This window comes from Bombina bombina, chromosome 2 (genome assembly GCF_027579735.1).
Source record: "Bombina bombina isolate aBomBom1 chromosome 2, aBomBom1.pri, whole genome shotgun sequence".
In the NCBI taxonomy this organism is placed as follows: domain Eukaryota; kingdom Metazoa; phylum Chordata; class Amphibia; order Anura; family Bombinatoridae; genus Bombina; species Bombina bombina.
In genome coordinates this window covers 1235063615-1235085955 of record NC_069500.1, presented here as the reverse complement: position 1 = coordinate 1235085955, position 22341 = coordinate 1235063615, and positions in this window count along the sequence as shown.

The following is a 22341-nucleotide window of genomic DNA, read 5'->3' as shown; positions in this document are numbered from 1 at the left end:
ACGTTTAGGTTCTGAAACAAACCTTTCTCAAATGTCTTCCATGGGCTCCATTTGAGGAAGGTTTGTTTTAGAACCGAAACGTTATGGTTTAGGCCCTACTACTTTACACTTTGTGGATTAAAAGGCTTGTTACAAATTTTCCTGTGCTGCATGCTTCTTTCTGGATAAACAATATACCCTTAAGCCAGGTTCGTGTTCTGGACATTGCCTGTATATATATATGTATATCTATATATATATATATATATATATATATATATATATATATATATATATATATATATATATATATATATATATATGTATATATATGTATATATATATATATACATATACACATACATACACACATATATGACAATATATATATATATATGTATATATATATATATATATATATATATATATATATATATATATATATATATATATATATATATACAGGTATATATATATATATGTACACAATATTGCTTCAAGCTATTAAAAAAATTAAAATCAGCTTAAAGTGAAGGTCAATTTAGATGAATGTGTGCCTGATTTTTAATAATCCTATTAAAAACAAGGGCACTTTAATTCATCAAAATTGATATTTCACTCATTTTCTTCAAATACCTTTTAATCTTCACAACCATTCCAACCATTTCCCCTGACCGTCAAAAGCCTCTTCATAGATCATAAATGGCTAATGGATAAAAAAAAAATAGATCCGTTATTTGAATCTATATATCTGATATTAGACAGTATTGGGAGTGGAGGAACTTAGGCAGAATTTTGTTAAAAAAAAAACTAGCTCCTGAATTCTGATTTTTTAGAGACACTGCTTGCCTGGGGCTCTGAAATTAGTTAGTTTCAGAGTCACAGTGACAGAAAGACCAAAGGCTAGATTACGAGTTGTGCGTTAGGCTTAAAAAGCAGCGTCCTAACGCTGCTTTTTAACGCCAGCTGGTATTACGAGTCTTGAAGGTACAGGCTCACCACTCACTTTTTTGGCCAGACTTGGAAATACCGCAAATCCACTTATGAAAATTGCGTATCCTCTTTTTTCAATGGGACTTGCATAGCGCCGGTATTACGAGTCTGCCAAAAAGTGAACGGTAGACCCTCTCCTGTCAAGTCAGTAGTTAAGAGTTTTACACTATAACGCCGTAGCATAAAACTCCTAACTAAAGTGCTAAAAAGTACACTAACACCCATAAACTACCTATTAACCTCTAAACCGAGGCCCTCCCGCATCGCAAACACTAAAAAAAAAAATAATTAACCCCTAATCTGCCAAACCGGACATCGCCGCCACTATAATAAATATATTAACCCCTAAACTGCCACACTCCCGCCTCGCAAACATTAGTTAAATATTAATAACCCCTAATCTGCTGTCCCTAACATCGCTGACACCTATCTACATTTATTAAACCCTAATCTGCCACCCCCAACGTCACCGTCACTATACTAAAGTTATTAACCCCTAAATCTAACCCTAACCCCCCTAACTTAAATATAATTAAAAGAAATCTAAATAAAAATTACTATCATTAACTAAATTATTCCTATTTAAAACTAAATACTTACCTATAAAATAAACCCTAAGCTAGCTACAATATAACTAATAGTTACATTGTATCTATCTTAGGGTTTATTTTTATTTTACAGGTAAGTTTGCATTTATTTTAACTCTGTAGAATAGTTATTAAATAGTTATTAACTATTTAATAACTACCTAGCTAAAATAAATACAAAAGTACCTGTAAAATAAAACCTAACCTAAGTTACACTAACACCTAACACTACACTATAATTAAATGAATTCCCTAAATTAAATACAATTAAATAAAATTAGCTAAAGTACAAAAAAAACAAAACACTAAATTACAGAAAATAATAAACAAATTACAAGATTTTTAAACTAATTACACATAATCTAATCCCACTAACAAAATAAAAAAGCCCCCCAAAATAAAAAAGCCCTACCCTACTCTAAATTACAAATAGCCCTTAAAAGGGCCTTTTGTGGGGCATTGCCCCAAAGTAATCAGCTCTTTTACCTGTAAAAAAAATCCCCCCCGACATTAAAACCCACCACCCACATAACCAACCCTACTCTAAACCCACCCAATACCCCCTTAAAAAAACTTAACACTAACCCCTTGAAGATCACCTTACCAGGAGAAGTCTTCATCCAACCGGGCCGAAGTCCTCAACGAAGCCGGGAGGAGTCTTCATACAAGCCAGGCGAAGTGGTCCTCCAGACGGGCAGAAGTCTTCATCCAGACGGAATCTTCTATCTTCCTCCATCCAGTCCATCTTTAAGACATCCGCCGCGGAGCATCCTCTTCATCCGACGGCTAACACTGAATGAAGGTTCCTTTAAATGACGTCATCCAAGATGACGTCCCTTCAATTCCGATTGGCTGATAAAATTCTAAACTTTATAACTGATTTTAGAGAAATTGCATTTTCATGAACGTTGCTCCTAGCTCAACTGAGCAGGTCTTAATTTGCATAAGCACATCGGGGGCACGCTGTCTAGTCACAGCCGCCCCGATCGCACCATTAAACTGAATGTAGCGAGCTGGATAGCGCTTAGTGATTGGTGGGTGCATTCAGCCACCAATCAGCAAGCGCTACCCAGGTGCTGAACCTAACATGGGCCGGCTCCCTAAAGGGACACTCAAGTGAGAATAAACTTTTATGATTCAGAAAAAGCATGCAGTTTTAAGACACTTATTATAAAATTTTGCACAGTCTTTTAATATTCAAACTTTCCAGGGAACAAGATCCTACTGAGCATGTGCACAAGCTCACAGGGTACAGGTAAACTAGTCTGTGATTGGCTGATGTCTGTCACATGATACAGGGGGCTGGAAAATGAGATAAAAAATAAATTTGTCAGAAACAAAATCTCTTGCTTATTTGAAATTCAGAGTAGGTGTTAAATCATTTTTTTTTTATTATGTATATGTTAAAGGGACACTGAACCCAAATTTTTTCTTTCATGATTCAGATAGAGCATAAATTTTCTAATTTACTCCTATTATCAATTTACTTTGTTCTCTTGCTATCTTTATCTTAAAAGCAGGAATGTAAATCTTAGCAGCCAGCCCATTTTAGGTTCAGCACCATGGATAGCGCTTGCTTATTGGAGGCTTACATTTACCCAACAATAAGTAAGCATAACCCAGGTTCTCAACCAAAAATGGGCCGGCACCTATGCATCACATTCCTGCTTTTTAAATAAAGATAGCAAGAGAACAAAGAAAAATTGATAATAGGAGTAAATTAAAAAGTTGCTTAAAATTGCATGCTCTATCTGAATCTTGAAAGAAAAAAATTGGGTTTAGTGTCCCTTTAAATACGCAATTCTATTGCATTGAGTGGTCCTTTATGCTTTCATTCCTGCTTTTCAAATAAAGATAACAAGAGAACGAAGAAAAAATGATAAATAGAAGTAACTTTGAAAGTTGCTTAAAATTGCATGTTCTATGCAAATCATGAAAGAAAAAAAAAAGGGTTTATTATCCCTTTAAAGTTCCATTGTATTCACTGGTGTAATTTTACACAAAAAGTGTTTTTTGAGGGAGTGTTGCAGATATGGTAACTACAATTATAAAGGTTTCAAATGTGATCTACCACTTGAATATAAACTGTAAGGCTGGTACAGTATATTGCTTTGTTTAATATAATGCTGCTTATACTATAATGTCATACAGAATGTTTCCCCTCCCCCTGAATTTACAGCTTTTACATCAATTTTTATATTTATCGGCTAGATTTAGAGTTTTGTCGGTAAAGACCCGCGTAACTAACGCTGCTTTTTTTCCCAACGCACCCTTCCAACAATGCTGGTATTTAGAGTTGTCTGAGGGGCTGCGTTAGGCTCAGAAAAGGGAGCGTTGATCCTAATGTAGCTCCACTTCAACCCTCAATACCAGCATTGCTTACGGTAGCGGTAAGCTGGAAAAACGTGCTCGTGCACGATATCCCCATAGGAAACAATGGGGCATTTTGGCCTGAAAAAAAACCTAACACCTGCAAAAAAGCAGCGTTCAGCTCTTAACGCAGCCCCATTGTTTCCTATGGGTAAACACTCTCTAAGTCTGCACCTAACACCCTAACATGAACCCCGAGTCTAAACACCCCTAACCTTACACTCATTAACCCCTAATATGCTGCCCCCGCTATCGCTGACACCTGCATTATATTATTAACCCCTAATCTGCCGCTCCAGACACCGCCGCAACCTACATTATCCCTATGAACCCCCTAATCTGCTGCCCCTAACACCACCAAACCCTATCAGATTGAAGTTCAATCCGATTGGCTGATCGAATCAGCCAATCGTATTGAACTCGCATTCTATTGGCTGTTCCGATCAGCCAATAGAATGCGAGTTCAATCCGATTGGCTGATTGGATCAGCCAATCGGATTGAACTTCAATCTGATTGGCTGATTGCATCTACCTTAATTCCGATTGGCTGATAGAATTCTATCAGCCAATCGGAATTGAAGGGATGCCATCTTGGATGACGTCCCTTAAAGGAACCTTCATTCGTCGTTAGTCCGTCGGTTGAAGAGGATAGCTCCGCGTCGGCTCTGTTGAAGATGGCTCCGCTCCGGTCCAGATGGATGAAGATTGAAGACGCTGCCTGGATGAACACTTCTACCGGATGGAGGACCTCTTCTTTGCCGCTTGGTTGAAGACTTCTACCGGATCAAGGACCTCCTCTGTGCACCTTGGATGAAGAATTCGGCTCGGCTGGGTGAAGACGACTCAAGGTAGGGAGATCTTCAGGGGGTTAGCGATAGGTTTTTTTAAGGGGGTTTGGGTGGGTTAGAGTAGGGGTATGTGGGTGGTGGGTTGTAATGTTGGGGGGGGATTATATTTTTATTTTCAGGTAAAAGAGCTGATTACTTTGGGGCAATGCCCCGCAAAAAGCCCTTTTAAGGGCTGGTAAAAGAGCTGATTACTTTGGTAGTTTAGAATAGGGTAGGGAATTTTTTATTTTGGGGGGCTTTTTATTTTATTAGGGGGCTTAGATTAGGTGTAATTAGTTTAAACCTTGTAATTCTTCTTTTTTTTTTTTTTGTAATTTAGTGTTTTTTTTTTGTATTATAGATTAGTTTATTTTATTGTATTTTATTTTAGGTAATTGTAGGTAATTTATTTAATTAATTTATTGATAGTGTAGTGTTAGGTGTATTTGTAACTTAGGTTAGGATTTATTTTACAGGTAATTTTATACTTATTTTAACTAGGTAGCTATTAAATAGTTATTAACTATTTAATAGCTATTGTACCTAGTTAAAATAATAAAAGTTGCCTGTAAAATAAATATAAATCCAAAAATAGCTACAATGTAATTATTAGTTATATTGTAGCTATATTAGGGTTTATTTTATAGGTAAGTATTTAGTTTTAAATAGGAATAATTTAGTTATCTTTAGGAATATTATTTAGTTTCATTGAAATTATATTTATGTTAGGGGGGTGTTAGGGTTAGGGTTAGACTTAGGTTTAGGGGTTAATAAATGTATTATAGTAGCGGCGACGTTGCGGGCGGAAGATTAGGGGTTAATAATTGTAGGTAGGTGGCACCGATGTTAGGGAGGGCAGATTAGGGGTTAATACAATTTATTATAGTGTTTGCGAGGCGGGAGTGTGGCGGTTTAATACATCTATTATAGTGACGATGAGGTCCGGTCGGCAGATTAGGGGTTAATAAGTGTAGTTAGGTAGCGGAGACGTTGGGGGGGCAGATTAGGGGTTAATAAATATAATATAGGTGTCGGCGATGTTAGGGGCAGCAGATTAGGTGTTCATAGGTATGATGTAGGTGGCGGCGGTGTCCGGTTGGCAGATTAGGGGTTAAAATGTTTTATTATAGTGGCGGCGATGTGGGGGTCCTCGGTTTAGAGGTTCATATGTAGTTTATGGGTGTTAGTGTACTTTGTAGCACAGTAGTTAAGAGCTTTATATTCCGGCGTTAGCCCATAAAGCTCTTAACTACTGACTTTTTTTGGTGGTAGGAGTCTTGTTGGTAGAGGCTCTACCGCTCACTTCTCCCAGACTCCAAATACCAGCGTTAGGCAGATCCCATTGAAAAGATAGGATATGCAATTGTTGTAAGGGAATCTGCGGTAGCCTGGAATCGCGGTAGTGAAGTGAGCGGTAAACCCTTTCCTGCCTGACTCTAAATACCAGCGGGCGGCCAAAAGCAGCGTTAGGACCCCTTAACGCTGCTTTTGACGGCTAACGCCAAACTCTAAATCTAGGTGTATGTTAGCACACATACTTTATATACTTGCTAGACTATTTCTGGGAAATTTGAAAAAGATCACCAGAAAATACTAAAACTAAGGTATATTTTGAGGTTTAAAAAAAAAATGTTTAGTTTTCATTTTCATATCTGCTGAATGTTTACATTCATGTTTACGTGAATGTTTACATTCTTCCTGAATCTGTTTCAGAAGGATAAAAAACCTACCACCATTTTCATTTAAAGGGAAGGTAAACTTTGGTGAATGAAAGCCGTTTTTTAAAAATACTATTAAAAACAGGGACACTTTCATTCATCAAAGTTTACAAAGAAGCCGTTTTGTTAAAAATATTACCTTTTTTTCTTTTCACAGCAAGAGCAGCTTCCCCCACCTAGAGATCCTCTATTCACACGTCAGCAATGCAGTTGCCGCTGGTGAATTTTTAAGATGGTGGTGCACAAGACCCCGCCCCTTTGAGATGCCCCACCCCTTTGAGAAAGCCCCACCCCTTTGAGAAAGCCATGCCCCTTTGTGAAAGCTACACCCCTCAAATGGCCCCACCCATTTGAATCAGCAGTGTTTTTGGTCATTGACTTGTTGAAATATCCAGCCCCGGAGTAAATTCAACTTTGTGACTGATTCCTTAATATTATTCTCAAGTATCTGCTGATATTGAGTCGAATCCATGCGACCCTCAACAAGATTCCCAGTACCGGCACTGGCCACACAGCCTCACAGCATGATGGAACATCCACAAAATTTTACTGTGGGTAGCAAGTGTTTGTCTTGGAACGCTGTGTTCTTTTGCCGCCATGCATAACACCCCTTGTCATGACCAAATAACTCAATCTTTGCTTCATCAGTCCACAGCACCTTCTTTCAAAATGAAGCTAGCTTGTCCAAATGTGCGTTTGCATACCTTAAACGACTCTGTTTGTGACGTGTGTGCAGAAAAGGCTTCTACTATCTGCTAATTCAAAGTAAAACTAATTAACTAACACCTAGATTACGAGTTCTGCATTAGAGGCTGTGCGGTGCTAATGAGCAGTTTATGTTCACTGCTCACTTACAGACAGCGCTGGTATTACAGGTTTTTACAAACCAGACAAGAAGTGAGCGTTGAGCAAAATTTTGCTCATTACCGCACTCCAATACCAGTGCTGCTTAAGTCAGCGGTGAGCTGGTGTAACGTGCTCGTGCACGATTTCCCCATAGGAATCAACGGGGAGAGCCGGCTGAAAAAAAGTCTAACACCTGCAAAAAAGCAGCATAAAACTCCTTAACGCAGCCCCATTGATTCCTATGGGGAAATACATTTTATGTCTACACCTAACACCCTAACATGAACCCCGAGTCTAAACACCCCTATCTTACACTTATTAACCCCTAATCTGCCACCCCTGACATCGCCGACACCTACATTATAATTCTTAACCCCTAATCTGCCGCTCCGGATACCACCGCCACCTACATTACACTTATTAACCCCTAATTTGCTGCCCCCAACATCGCCGACACCTACATTATATTTATTAACCCCTACTCTGCCGCCCCCAATGTCGCCGCCACCTACCTACACTTATTAACCCCTAATCAGCAGCCCCCAACGTTGCCACTACTATAATAAACATATTAACCCCTAAACCGCCACACTCCCGCCTCGCAAACATTAGTTAAATATTATTAACCCCTTATCTGCCGGCCCTAACATCGCCGCCACCTACCTACATTTATTAACCCCTAACCTGCCGCCCCCAACGTCGCCGCCACTATATTAAAGTTATTAACCCCTAAACCTAAGTCTAACCCTAAACCTAACACCCCCTAACTTAAATATAATTAAAAGAAATCAAAATAAATATTCCTATCATTAACTACATTATTCCTATTTAAAACTAAATACTTACCTGTAAAATAAACCCTAAGCCAGCTACAATATAACTAATAGTTACATTGTATCTAGCTTAGGATTTATTTTTATTTTACAGGCAAGTTTGTATTTATTTTAACTAGGTACAATAGTTATTAAATAGTTATTAACTATTTAATAAACTACCTAGCTAAAATAAAGACAAATTGATCTGTAAAATAAAACCTAATCTAAGTTACACTAACACCTAACACTACACTATAATTAAATTAATTCCCTAAATTAAATACAATTAAATAAAATTAGCTAAAGTACAAAAAACAAACACTAAATTACAGAAAATAATAAACAAATTACAAGATTTTTAAACTAATTACACCTAATCTAATCCCCCTAACAAAATTAAAAAGCCCCCCAAAATAAAAAAAAAGCCCTACCCTACACTAAATTACAAATAGCCCTTAAAAGGGCCTTTTGCGGGGCATTACCCCAAAGTAATCAGCTCTTTTACCTGTAAAAAAAATTACAACCCCCCCCCAACATTAAAACCCACAACCCACACAACCAACCCTACTCTAAAACCCACCCAATACCCCCTTAAAAAAACCTAACACTAACCCCTTGAAGATCACCTTACCGGGAGAAGTCTTCATCCAACCGGGCCGAAGTCCTCAACGAAGCCGGGAGAAGTCTTCATCCAAGCCGGGCGAAGTGGTCCTCCAGACGGACGCCTGGATTAAGACTTCTGCCCATCTGGAGGACCTCTTCTGCCCGGATAGGATGAAGACTTCGGACCGTCTGGAGAACCACTTCTGCCCGGTTGGATGAAGACGTCTCAAGGTAGGGTGATCTTCAAGGGGTTAGTGTTAGGTTTTTTAAGGGGGGATTGGGTGGGTTTTAGAGTAGGGTTGGGTGTGTGGGTGGTAATTTTAATGTTGGGGGGGGTATTGTATTTTTTTTTCCAGGTAAAAGAGCTGATTACTTTGGGGCAATGCCCTGCAAAAAGCACTTTTAAGGGCTATTTGTAATTTAGTATAGGGTAGGGATTTTTATTATTTGGGGGGGCTTTTTTATGTTATTAGGGGGATTAGATTAGGTGTAATTAGCTTAAAAAAATTGTAATTATTTTATTATTTTCTGTAATTTAGTGGGGGTTTTTTTTCCGTAATTTAGATAATTGCATTTAATTGTATTTAATTGTAGATAGTTTAGGGAATTAATTTAATTATAGTGTAGTGTTAGGTGTAATTGTAACTTAGGTTTATTTTTATTTTACAGGTATATTGGTCTTTATTTTAACTAGGTAGCTATTAAATAGTTAATAATTATTTAGTAACTATTCTACCTAGTTAAAATAAATACAAAGTTGCCTGTAAAATAAAAATAAACTCTAAGATAGATTCAATGTAATTATTAGTTATATTGTAGCAATCTTAGGGTTTATTTTATAGGTAAGTATTTAGTTTTAAATAGGAATAATTTATTTAATTATAGTTATTTTATTTATATTTATTTAAATTATATTTAAGTTAGGGGGTGTTAGGGTTAAGGTTAGACTTAGGTTTAGGGGTTAATACATTTAATATAGTTGCGGCGACGTTGGGGGCGGCAGATTAGGGGTTAATAAATGTAGGTAGGTGTCGGCGATGTTAGGAATGGCAGATTAGGGGTTAATAAAATTTAACTAATGTTTGCGAGGCGGGAGTGCAGCAGTTTAGGGGTTAATATATTTATTTAGGTGGCGGCGATGTCAGGTCAGCAGATTAGGGGTTAAAATTTTTATTTAAGTGTTTGCGATGTTGGGGGGGGGGCTCGTTTTAATGGTTAATAGGTAGTTTATGGGTGTTAGTGTACTTTTTAGCACTTTAGTTAAGAGTTTTATTTTACGGCGTTAGCCCATAAACCTCTTAACTACTGACTTTTAAATGCAGTACGAGTCTTGACAGGAGAGGGTGTACCGCTCACTTTTTCCAAGACTCGTAATACCGCCGTTAGGAAAATCCCATTGAAAATATGGGATACGCAATTTACGTAAGTGGATTTGCGGTATGTTGGAGTCTCGGAAAAAAGTGAGCGGTACACCTGTACCTGCCAGACTCGTAATACCAGCAGGTGTTAAAAAGCAGCGCTGGGACCTCTCAACGCTGCTTTTTAAGGCTAACGCAAAACTCGTAATCTAGGTGTATGATAGTAATGAAATCTTTTGACCTATTTCTGAACACAAGTCTGACTCAAACCTATACTGGAATGGGGGTTGTATAAAGAACTCCCTTGTGAGGGCCATATCCTGCAACTTAACTAAATATTGTACTTTAGTGCCTCATTTCATCTTTGGTATAACATCAAGTCTTTCTTCTCATAATCTTTAAATTATTTGGGACTTACTGTGAGATTCTAGATTTGTCTGACAACATATAATGCGTATATATGTATATAACACAAAATGCCAAAGGAGTCAATGCAATATAATTTGTATACATTCTTTTAAATGTGTTCCTGTTTTTTTTCTTCTTCTTCCCTTCAATTTTAAAAGCTTTGAGTTCAAAAGGCATATCACACATTGCAATTAGTAATGTCAACAAGAGTAAGAACAACAAAAAGAAAACAAAACAAAAAAGAAAACAAAAAGGAAAATGCATATAATACATTCAATAGTTTCCTCATAACAAGATGTGGGTGAGTGTAGGAAGTCCATTATCAAATACTTTCAGAAATTCTGTGAAATATAGTCCACTTGCACAACTTGTGTTGTGGCTTGTAGTGAGCATTGAGCAAGAGTTAATTAAGTAAAGTGATAGGGAGATTGATGAAAGCATGGTAATATCAATGCAGTATACAATGAAATTCACCCAATACATCCTGTTTGTTACTAGAAGAAATCTCTGGTGTCAGGGGACATGACACAGTCCCTGAGTTCCCACTGTGGGATGTTCAACATCTTTGTGATAATCTGTGTGTGCTTGCAGGGTTCTCGAGTTTCCTGCCTCCATGGACATCTCTCTATAATAGTTGTTAATTATGTACACCAATTATCTATCTATTTGTGTGTTACCATTTGCCCATGCAGCTAACATAAGTTAGTGAGTATCTAAGGTTCCTTGTTGCATGTGGTGATTCCTTTCCAGATGGATAAGCATGTCTACCTGTTGTTTCCATTCCTCTAGTGTTGGTGTGGTTTTTGATATCCAGTGTTTTGGTATTAAAAGCTTAGCACTATTTAGCATAACCAATAGCAAAGCTTTGTGAGGCTTATTCTCAATTTTGGGTAAAGACAGATAAAGGAGGGTTTTGGGATCGTTAGGTAGTGTTTCCCCTATTATTCTCCTCACCTGTGTCATGATCCCAGTCCAATACTCGTCCAGTCTGGGGCATTCCCACCATATGTGTGTGGGTGTCCCATCTCCTCCACATCCCTCTAGCACATTCCTGAGGCTGTTTTGTATATGTGCTGTAACCTACTGGGGGTGAGGTACCATCTGGATAGGAACTTGTAGCTTGATTCTTGTACCCTGACAGATATGGATGATTTTTTTTTGTGATCTGAAAGGCCACCTGCCAGTCTTGTGTGATTTCTGTTTGTAATTCTCGTTCCCAAGCTTTAACATATGAAGGGAGAGAATGCGTATCGTCTAAAAGGAGAAGTTTATACAACTTTGATATAGCGTGTTTTGTAGGTGAATCTTGAAGGCAGAGATTTTCAAAGGGTGTTGTTAGTCTCGTGAAGTGACGTTTGTGTTGGTGTGTAGAAAGAAATTGGTTAAGTTGTGTGTGTGTGAAAACCAAGTCATATTGATATTTGGTATATTCTCTCGGATATCGCTGAGTGTTTTGAGTCTGTTTTCTTCCATTAGGGTGGTAAGCATTTTGTCTCTGAGAGATACCTGTTGGTCTCTTTGAGGTCCCACAGTAGTGTGGGGTTATTACAAATGGGTGTTAGTGGGGAGAATACCGTAGATATATTTGTCTAGGTATTAAGTATCTTATCCCAGATATAGTAGAAGTCTAGGAACAGTGGGTATTGTGACTACCTTTGGTCTGTGTTTCGCAGTGAGCCAGGCCCCCAGACCAGCATTGTTAGTATCCAGTATATCGCAGTCCAGCTGGACCCAGTCTTTTTGGGGTCGTTTTGGCACCAGTCCAAGAGTCTGTGTAGTGTGATTGCTTGTTTGTACACAGTGATATTTGGTACTACCAATCCACCTCTATCCCTTGGGAAGTAGAGTGTCTGTATGGCTACTATAGACTTGACATCCCCCCAGATGTATCGCTGTATATTTGCCTTGATTCTGTTTAGCTTGTCAGTCGGTAGCTGTATGGGGGTGGTCTGAAGTAGGTATAATATCCTAGGCAGGATGTTTATTTTTACAACATTGATGTAACCTAACCAGGAGATTGGTTTATTTCTCTAGCTAGATAAATCTGTGATCAAATTGCTTTGTAATTTGCTTGGAAAATTATTTGGGGATCTGGGGAGAGGTATATTCCCAGATACTTAATTTGCGTTAGTTGCCTTTTCATAAGGCATTTCTGGAGCAGCTGTGGTAATAAAGCAGTGTCATAGGTTATGTTTAGAATTTCAGATTTAGTTAGGTTGAGGTGGAACTTTGAGACCCTGCCATATTCCCCGAAGGTTGTCAATGCTTTGGGTAGGGAGATGTCTATTTCTGTAAGTGTAAATAATATGTCATCCGCTTATAGAACTAATTTATGTTTGCAAGTCTTAGTGTTGATCCCTGCTATTAGATTGTCTTCCCAGATCATTTGTGCAAGTACCTCAATAGATATGACAAAGAAGCCTGTTGGGTTCCATTTTGGATAAGTAGTCTATTAGATAGGAGGCCATTTACTTATACCGAGCAGTGGGTTTACTGAATAGGGTGAAGATTTTGTCTTTAATTTTGTTCCCTAAATTCATCTTATGTAGGGTAGCTTTAAGAATTGCCAATGGACCCTGTCAAAGGCCTTTTCCGCGTCCGTGGAGACGATTACCATGGGTATGTTGTTTATCTGGGCATGTGATATGAGTTGTAGTGTTTTTAGTGTATTAGTGTGTGCCTCCCTGTCTGGGACAAAGCCCACTTGATTAGAATGAATCAGTTTGGGAAGGTATTTGTTAATTCTGGTGGCCAGGATCTTAGCATAAATTTTGATGTCTGAATTTAACAGAGAGATGGGACAAAAGTTTTCAATTTTTTCAGGGTTATTTCCCTGTTTGGGGAGTACCATGATGTGTGCTTCTAGCATCTGTTCTGTGAAGCCGCCTTATTTCAACAGTGCATTCAACAGAGATTTTAGGTGTTGTAGGATATGGTGCATATAGGTTTTATAATATCGTATGCTTAACCCGTCTGGACCTGGGCTTTTCCCGTTGGGCATACTTTTTATGGCTAGTTTGGTTTCCTCCATCATGATGGGGGAGTCTAGGTGTTCAGAGTCATCTGCATCAAGCGTAGGGAGGTGGATGTCGGATAAAAAGTTGTCTATGTCTGCCTGTTTGCTGTCATTTTTTTAAATTGTAAAGTTTTTCGGAGAATTCTCTGAATGTTTCCGCTATGTTTTTACTGTTTTTATGTGTGCAGCCCTCTGTGTCTGAGATTGTGTGGATGTGTGTGTTCAATAGTTTATGTTTGAGAGCTCTTGCCAAAGAAGACCCTGCTTTATCATTTATGTCAAAATATGTTTGTTTCAACAAAGCGGTTTTCCCTTGGTACTCTTTTGTGAGGTGTTTGGCGAGGGTGGTTCTAGTTTGTGTCAGGGAGGCCAGCGTGTAGTTTAAAAACTGTCTGTTATTTCTCAATTCTCTCGCTTTATGTTTGATGACTTCCCCTTTAAACACACACTTGTGTGCTTCCCACAATGTGCTGAATGAGATACTGTCATTTGTATTTTCTCTGAAATAATGTCCCAGTGTGGTATCAATATCTGATCTCATCAGAGGGTTGTCCAGTGTGGATTCATCTAATCTCAGATAAAAGGCAGGGTAGGCATGGAAGGCCGTTCTATTTTACATTGTACAGGTGTGTGATCAGACCAGGTGATTGGAAGTATAGTAGAGTCACATATCATTGAGAGACCTATCTGGTATGTCATGAGATAATCTATCCTGGTATAGGTGTGATGTAGATGTGAGTAGAAGGTGTAATCTTGCAACGTGGGGTTTATGGTTCGCCAGATGTCATGTAGTTTCAGCTGTTGTAATCTGGTATTTAAAGCTTTAATAACTCATTTTGGTGTACTGGTTGATCCTGTGGATGTATCAATTGCGGGATCCAATGGGAGGTTGAAGTCCCTGCAAAGGAACAATGTGCCCTTAGCGTGTTCAAGTATTATCTGGTATATTTGTTTGAAAAGTATGTTTTGGCCTTGGTTTGGGAGTTATATATTTGCTAGGGTCACTGGGGCGGCAAATAACAGACCTAATACTATGAAATATCTGCCGTTAGGGTATTTTTCTATGTGTGTAGGTTGGAATGTAATCATACTCCAAAGTAGCATTCCCACTCCGCCTTTTTTTATCTCTTCCAGGAAGGAGGTTTTATATCAATATTAATTTTGGCTCTCTGCCCTTTTTTAAATGCGTTTCTTGTAAAAAACCAAGGTTCCTCCCTTTTTTTGCAGTTAGTTGAATCCAATTGATCTATTTTCAGGGCTGTTTAGACCCTTGGCAATGATTGAGATTGGTGTAAGAGGGTGCACGTGTATTTTGGACATATCTGCCATGTCAGTATAATAACCCTATTAGGGTGTTGTGCGAATTAAAAGTAGGGGATTATGTTTGGTGACATCTTCACTTATTAATGGGTGATCCTGTTTTAAAACCACTAATTGATAATTGCAGATTTGTTTCAAGAAAGCCTAAAACTTTAGCTAGATCATTATCCCCCAGTATGGTCACATCAAAGGACCATCAAAATTCCTTCTGTTGGCTTTCCAAGAAAGGCAATTTCAAATGCGGTGGCAGGCAATGCACCACCTGTACAAATATAAGAGTTGGAAACAGCTTTACTTCCACCTATGATAACAGAACCTACCAGATAGATTTTTATGCCAACTGTAGAACCACCTACGTGGTTTACTTACTTACTTGTAATTTGTGCAAGAGCCAGTATGTGGGTAAAACGTCACAAGAGGCAAGAACTAGATATGGGGAGCATACCAGGGATGCTAAAAACTACTTTGTGGATTCAGCAGTGGCTAACCATTTTAATTATTATCATTTTAGCCACATTGCAGATATGTCAATACAAATTATTGATAGAGTTGTACTCCCCCCAAGGGGTGGTAATAAAAATAAAATTCTGGATAGAAAAGAACTTTACTGGATCTTAAAACTACATACCAGAATACCACATGGTATGAATAAGGAATGTGATATCAACTTTTTCATTGACACCTAGATCTTAACTTATATAAATTCACATATATACATTTACATATATACTACATCATTGTTTAAATGAGCCCCAATATATCCACTTTGAAGTATTATTGAACAATAAGCTTGTAATTGATAAATTGATGGTTATTTTGTACATGTTTATGTTTAACATATGTGTTTTTTGTTTTATGAACATCAATTATTTTACCTATCTTCCTCTGAGCACCTATGTTATCCTATATTCATAATAATTTTTTAGTTCTTATTATTAGTTATTTTTCTATGAATTCATTTGTTTTTGGTATTTCTGGGTAGTGGTATTTCTTGTTTTTCTCTTAGGATTTATAAGTCCCAGTTTCAAATGCCTTATAATGTATAAGTATATCTTATGTTTTACATCTTCAATGTTGGTGGGGAAAGGGTTAACCCTTGTGTGTATATAAGGGTTGTCCTGTCACTATCAATTCAGCCTATGATTAAGCGCCACTAGGGGGTGCGAAACGCGTCAGGCCGTCTGTCCCTCTGTTGTCTGTCAGTCTGTATTTTGCTGGAATTTTTCCTAAGACTCTGTATTTTACTTTAGTGGCTTATAAAATAAACTCACATTATATTTTTCACCCCGAGCAGTGCCTGCCTCTTTCCTTCTAAGTGTGACTTACTTTGGGGCTGATCTCCCCGGCTACGGTACTCCGGTGTAGCTGCTACCCTATTGGATGACCTTGTTGCTCACTTGTGGTTCCGGTTCTGGATTACTGCTGCCACACGCCGTGACTCCATTCAAGTGTAGTGTCTCTATGCTTGTATCCACAGAACGATCTGTTTGAAAAAAGGCTAAGGCTGAAATGCGTAGATGGTACTCAAGGTCCGATAATTTTTCAAACAGATCGCTCTGTGTTCCAAGAAACAAATCCAGTCACCGCCATTGGCAGGGGAAGGATCACATGGTCTGGTGATATCAACAACCCAGAAATGAAGAGGAGACTCAACACACACGCTACTCAGAGTCACTGCATCACTCCGGACAAGTCGGTTTTTACAACCCCTGAATCGAAGAGCACAGAGAAGGAAGGAAGTGGGTAAGTGAACTTTGAAAGTCAGTTCTAAACTACCGCTGAATCAGAGATCTCAGAGAAGGGAGGAAGCGGGTAAGTGAACTGTAAAAAATGGAGAAAGGTGTATACTGCAAAAGTACTTTATAATATACCAGCATTTATTTGCTACAGACGGCAAATCCAGGGATACTTTTTTCTGAAAAGGATTGTTAACCCCTATGTGGGAATTGGTCATCTAAGCCAATAAGGAGTCAATATAACTGCACAGAACATTTTATATTCACCCCATTTAACCCATTAGTTTGGGGAATATGTGGACACTTGTTTATGAGAGTAACATCATTCATTATAAATGGATGACTTATAGGGGTCAATTTATCAAGCTCCGATGATGGGACCGCTGCTCCATAACCTGAGGTGGCGGACAGAAATCAACCCAATCGAATATGATCGGGTTGATTGACACCTTCTGCTAACGGCCAATTGGCCGCGAATCTGCACAGGGCGGCATTGCACCAGCAGTTCACAATAACTTTTGGTGCAATGATAAATTCCAACATCGTATCATGTCCGCTCACACTTTAGTAAATTTACCCCAATGGATTGATTTTAAGATTAATTGTCTACATAACAAGATTTTATGTTCGTAATTAGTCCACCAGTGGATTTGTAATTTCTGTAAATCATTTATTTAGTTTTTTACTCTTTATTTTTATGTGTATACAGTAAAATCTTTTTTAACAATTTATCCAGCCTCTTTGAGAGATTTTTTTATTCTATTTTTTGGCATTTTGCTCATTAGCTTACTATTCTTTCTCCGTGTGTGAGTGTCTAGCTTTTCAGCGCAATAGATTCTTATATGTAGTGTCTCTATGCTTGTTGTGCCTATACAAATGTATAGCTTTCTAGCCAATGTAATGCAATGTACTTAGAGTGATTGTGTAAAACAGTGAAGTGGAGCGCTGGACTTAACCCACGTTGCCGACCTCTTATACTACCTCCTTCCTAGGTAGTTCTGGATTTAAAATGGAACTTAGAAAATCAGTTTATTGACCCATTGCTTGGTATACCTAGTGTACTTCTAGCGCCACCTACACTCCACATATTAAATTCCATTTTAAATGCAATGTACTTAGAAATATTCACAATCAACGTGATTAAATAACTCTTATAAAACTTTTAAGTAACTTGGTCACTACTAACGATGGAACTGCAAATACAAAAACAATGACAGTACAATAGAAATATATAAACATGAAACATATACGACCTGTAGCCATTTCGAAATATCAAGAGTCTCAGCATGAGAGATGGATATAATCAGTTAACAATTTTCCCTGGAGTCCATGTTACTTTCAGCTGTGGCCGGTTGTGAATTGTCAGAGTTCCCATGCTTGTCTTCTGGTGTGGGGCATTCTCTTCATGAGGGTGGGTGAAAGATTGTTGTGTCTTGTTGTTGTGTTCCTGGAGGAGTAATGGATATCTTTAAGGCCTTGCAGAAATGTGGTAAGTCCTCTTTCATCCTGAGGACAGCTGTTGTTTCACCTCTGGTTGCAACTATGCTCATTGGGAATCCCAATCTGTATAGTATACCTTGATCTCGTAGTGCTGCGGTGATGTAGTTGACCTCCCTTCTTTTTTACAGGGTGGTTAGACTCAGGTAGACACGTGAAACGCTAAAAATTTCGTTTTGTTTTCATTAGTTAAATAATTAATTTGTTTCGGCAAATTAGTTATGTTAAGTTAAATAGTTTTTTCGGATCCGTTCGTTATTTCAGATCCATTCTTTATTCATATTAATTATTCTATTCTAAAGTTTAGAATAGAATAATGCATATGAATAAAGAATGGATCTGAAAAAATTAAAGGATACGAAAAAACGATTTAACTTAACAAAACTAATATGTAGCGAATTGCCAAAACAAAATTATCTAAAACCGACACCGCCACCCACATCGCCGACACTAAATGAAGCTATTAACCCCTAAACCACCGGTGCCCCTTATAGCCAACACTAACTAAACCTATTAACCCCTAAACCTCCGTTCCCCAACATCGCTGACACTAACTAAACCTATTAACCCCTAAACCGCAGTTCCCTGACATCGCCAAAACGAACTAAACCTATTAACCCCTAAACTGCAGTTCCCTGACATTGCTGACACTAACTAAACCTATTAACCCCTAAACAGCAGTTCCCCGGCATCACCGACCCCAACTAAACCTATTAACTCCTAAAGCGCAGTTCCCAGACATCGCCAACACTAACTAAACCTATTAACCCCTAAACTGCAGTTCCCCGAAATCGCCAACACTAACTAAACATATTAAGCCCTAAACCACCGTGCACCCACATCGCCAACACTAACTAAAACACAAAATAAACATATTAACCCCTAAACCGCCGTACACCCACATCGCCAACACTAACTATACCTATTAACTCCTAAACCGCTGCCCTCCACATCACAACAACCTAAATTAAACTATATTAACCCCTAAACCTAACACCCCCTAACTTTAACATAATTAAAATAGACCTAAATTAAAGTTACAATTAACTAACTACCTATTTAAGAATAAATACAAACTTACCTGTGAAATAAAAATAAAACCTAAGCTTACACTAATAAAACCTAACACTACTAAAAGTAATAAAACCTAACATTACTAAAAATAAAAAAAACTAAGATTACTAAAAAATGTAAACTACAATTACTAAAAATAATAAACACTATAATTACAAAAAATAAAAATACTAACTCCAATACAAAAAAAATTGTAATTTATTCTTGATGCATTTTGTGCAACTTTTATTTTTCGGGAAAAAGTTAACCACAGCTCTGAGAACACGGTAATCATTCTAGCGTAAATCGTGAATGAACTCAAGTGATTGCGTTTACTTTGAACTTGTTATAACAGCGCAATAAAACCTGCGTGCAAGTTTTAAAAATATTCCGAAAGGACAGTGTCTTAGAGTAAGACGAAAGTGTACTAGACTTATTGACTACGATTCACAAATTAAAATCTTAGAACATAGGTTTCTAGAAGAAGGCTACAGAGCTGATGAAGTTAAAACCTCTATATTACAAGCTAAAGAAGTTGAGAGGAAAGACATCCTGTTTAAAGAACAAAAAAGTACAAAAAGCTATTTAGATGAGGATGCAGATACCTTAACGATTCATTTCGTAACAAACTACAACTGTCAGTATAAATATGTAGAGAAGATCATTAAGAAATATTGGCATCATATACAAACGGACCCCGTTATAGCCAAGTTAATCCCGAATAAACCAACTATATAGAATATACTGACCCCTAGTGATTTTAATGCTAAAAAAACCCATTGTCAATAAAGACAGAGACCTTTTAGGTAATAATCTCAATGGATATTTCCTGTGTTACAGCTTCAGAGCCTGCAAACACAGTACGGAACTAAAACATTTCCACCAACACCCAAAAAGAATATAAAATCTCAGATACCATTCGGTGCAGTGATAAAGGGGTGATCTACTTCATTCAGTGCACATGCCAAAAGCATTATTTAGGTGAAACATCACGCACCTTACGCACCAGAATTCGTGAACATCTAAACTGAAAAAGTAGATCCAGAAACAAGGTTATACGAACACTTTAGAAATGTACATAAAAATAACATTAAGGATTTCAAATTCTGGGTTTTTTGCCAGGTTAAAAAACCATGGACGGGAGGAGATTTTGAAAAAGTGCTTTTACTTAAAGAAGCACAAATGATTTACGATATGGGCACTCAATTTCCACTCGGCCTTAATTTAGAGCTAGATCTCAATCCCTTTATTCTAGATTAGAAAGAACAAGTACATCTAACAGAACACTTAGTTTCATTATCGATTGTCACTATTGTAGTGGCTAATTCATTGACTAAAGAACAGGTAAGATAGTGAGTTATTCACAAACCTAATCTAGGTTGGTCTTATCAAATATATTAAAATAATTGCAAAAGTTAGAGCATAACATTAGCATAACTTTATTACAGGTGAAATACTACATATATTGAAATGAATATATTATAAAATAAATCATCACACCATAAGTTTATATATATATATGTATATGTATAAAGTTTAGTGATTTTCGATCTTCCGTCTATTAGTTTTTATTGGTTTTTATTAGTTTTCATAGTAACAATTCTTTTAGCTTATCTCCATTATAGTTCACTAATGATGACCATTGAGAACTGTAATTAAAAACTTCCTTAATCAAAAAAACTTCCAAAAATGTTTAAATTATATTTTCAATTGTATTTCCTATACTCTATGCATATTGCTCTTATGTAATAAGACTCTCTAAAAGTATTGCAGCTAAAAAAACTGAGAAAGAGGCACCCAATCATACAACAGAAGGGTCTATAAAAAGACATTTGTTAACCTCAATAACCATCTTGATAAAGCCATTTATTGGTGAAACGCATTGATGGTATACCCTTATAAAAGAATTTTGTACACAGAAAAAGGATTATATTGGATTTTAAGGAACTACTTTTTCATCCACAAACTCTGCGCAGAGTAAGGACTTTCATCATAGACAATGGATCACTATCCTTGAGTCCCTGCTAACTTGTTGCTAGGATCAAGTGATACAGACTTACCAGACTACATCGGAGAAGCAATGAGTGGGCTAAGCAGCCGTTACAAGACTCCACAGACACCCGTGCCGAGGCTCGGCTCATTTCATATTATCAGAAAGGTAATCCCATAAGTAATCGGAGAGCCGTTCCATTCAAAAGGTAGGCACTTAAATAAGGGGTGTAAGAGTCCAGACGTAGTTTGCTAGCAAACCGCTATCAGCTTTCTATGAAGTGTTATGTGAACTTTGAGTGTACCTGGATAAAGGTATTTTAGACCAACAAACCAACTTACCAACCTCCTCAGTTGATTGTAGACATATAGCTTAACCAGTTAGAGGTACCCCACCACTAAGGGACATTTATCAACTCTCTATAAAAAAGGATACAATCCTATGTGCTGGACTTTCATATTAAAATCATTGAAAATCAGTTACTTTTTAGTGAACAAACTGAAACACATACAGCAAGCAGGTGGTACAATTTTAAAAGGAGATTTTTTTTCAATCCTATTGAGACAAATTGTATTTTATTGTATTTGAACAATTTTGTATTTTTTGCATTTGATTGACTATAGTACAATCAATCTAGAAAATGACCGGTCATATTATCTGAATTTAAAAAAAGGGAATTTTTAGAAGCAATAAGCAATTATTTGAGTATGGTATAAATACCCAATAAATTATTTTTGATATTATAGATATCTTTTGTTGAAAACTTTATTTTATGTATGCACCAAAGCACAAATAACACATTAATATTCAATATTTTCAATTTGCAAATACACTCTGCATATATTTTGCAAATGCTTTAAACTACTTATGATGAATTGATACACATCAAATAATTAAAATTATATTTAACCCTACAGCTTTGTTCTAGCGCACATATACACTATTTTCTATTTATGAATAAATAGAACTTATTATGCAATGTGCAGAACATTGGAATGTGAAATATTAATATTTTCATGTCGGGTTAGGGCACATATGAAAATGCAATCGGGTTTGCGTGAGAGTGGGGTGTTAAGTTTATTTTTCACCTTTTTCTCCATTTACTTCGATGGGGGAATAGGTTATTGTGCGCTCTATTCTAAGTTGGGCTTTTTGTGCTCCTTGGGGTAGCACAAGCGCAATATCCTTTTACTTTCAACTTTTTACTTTTTGCAACCCGACGCAT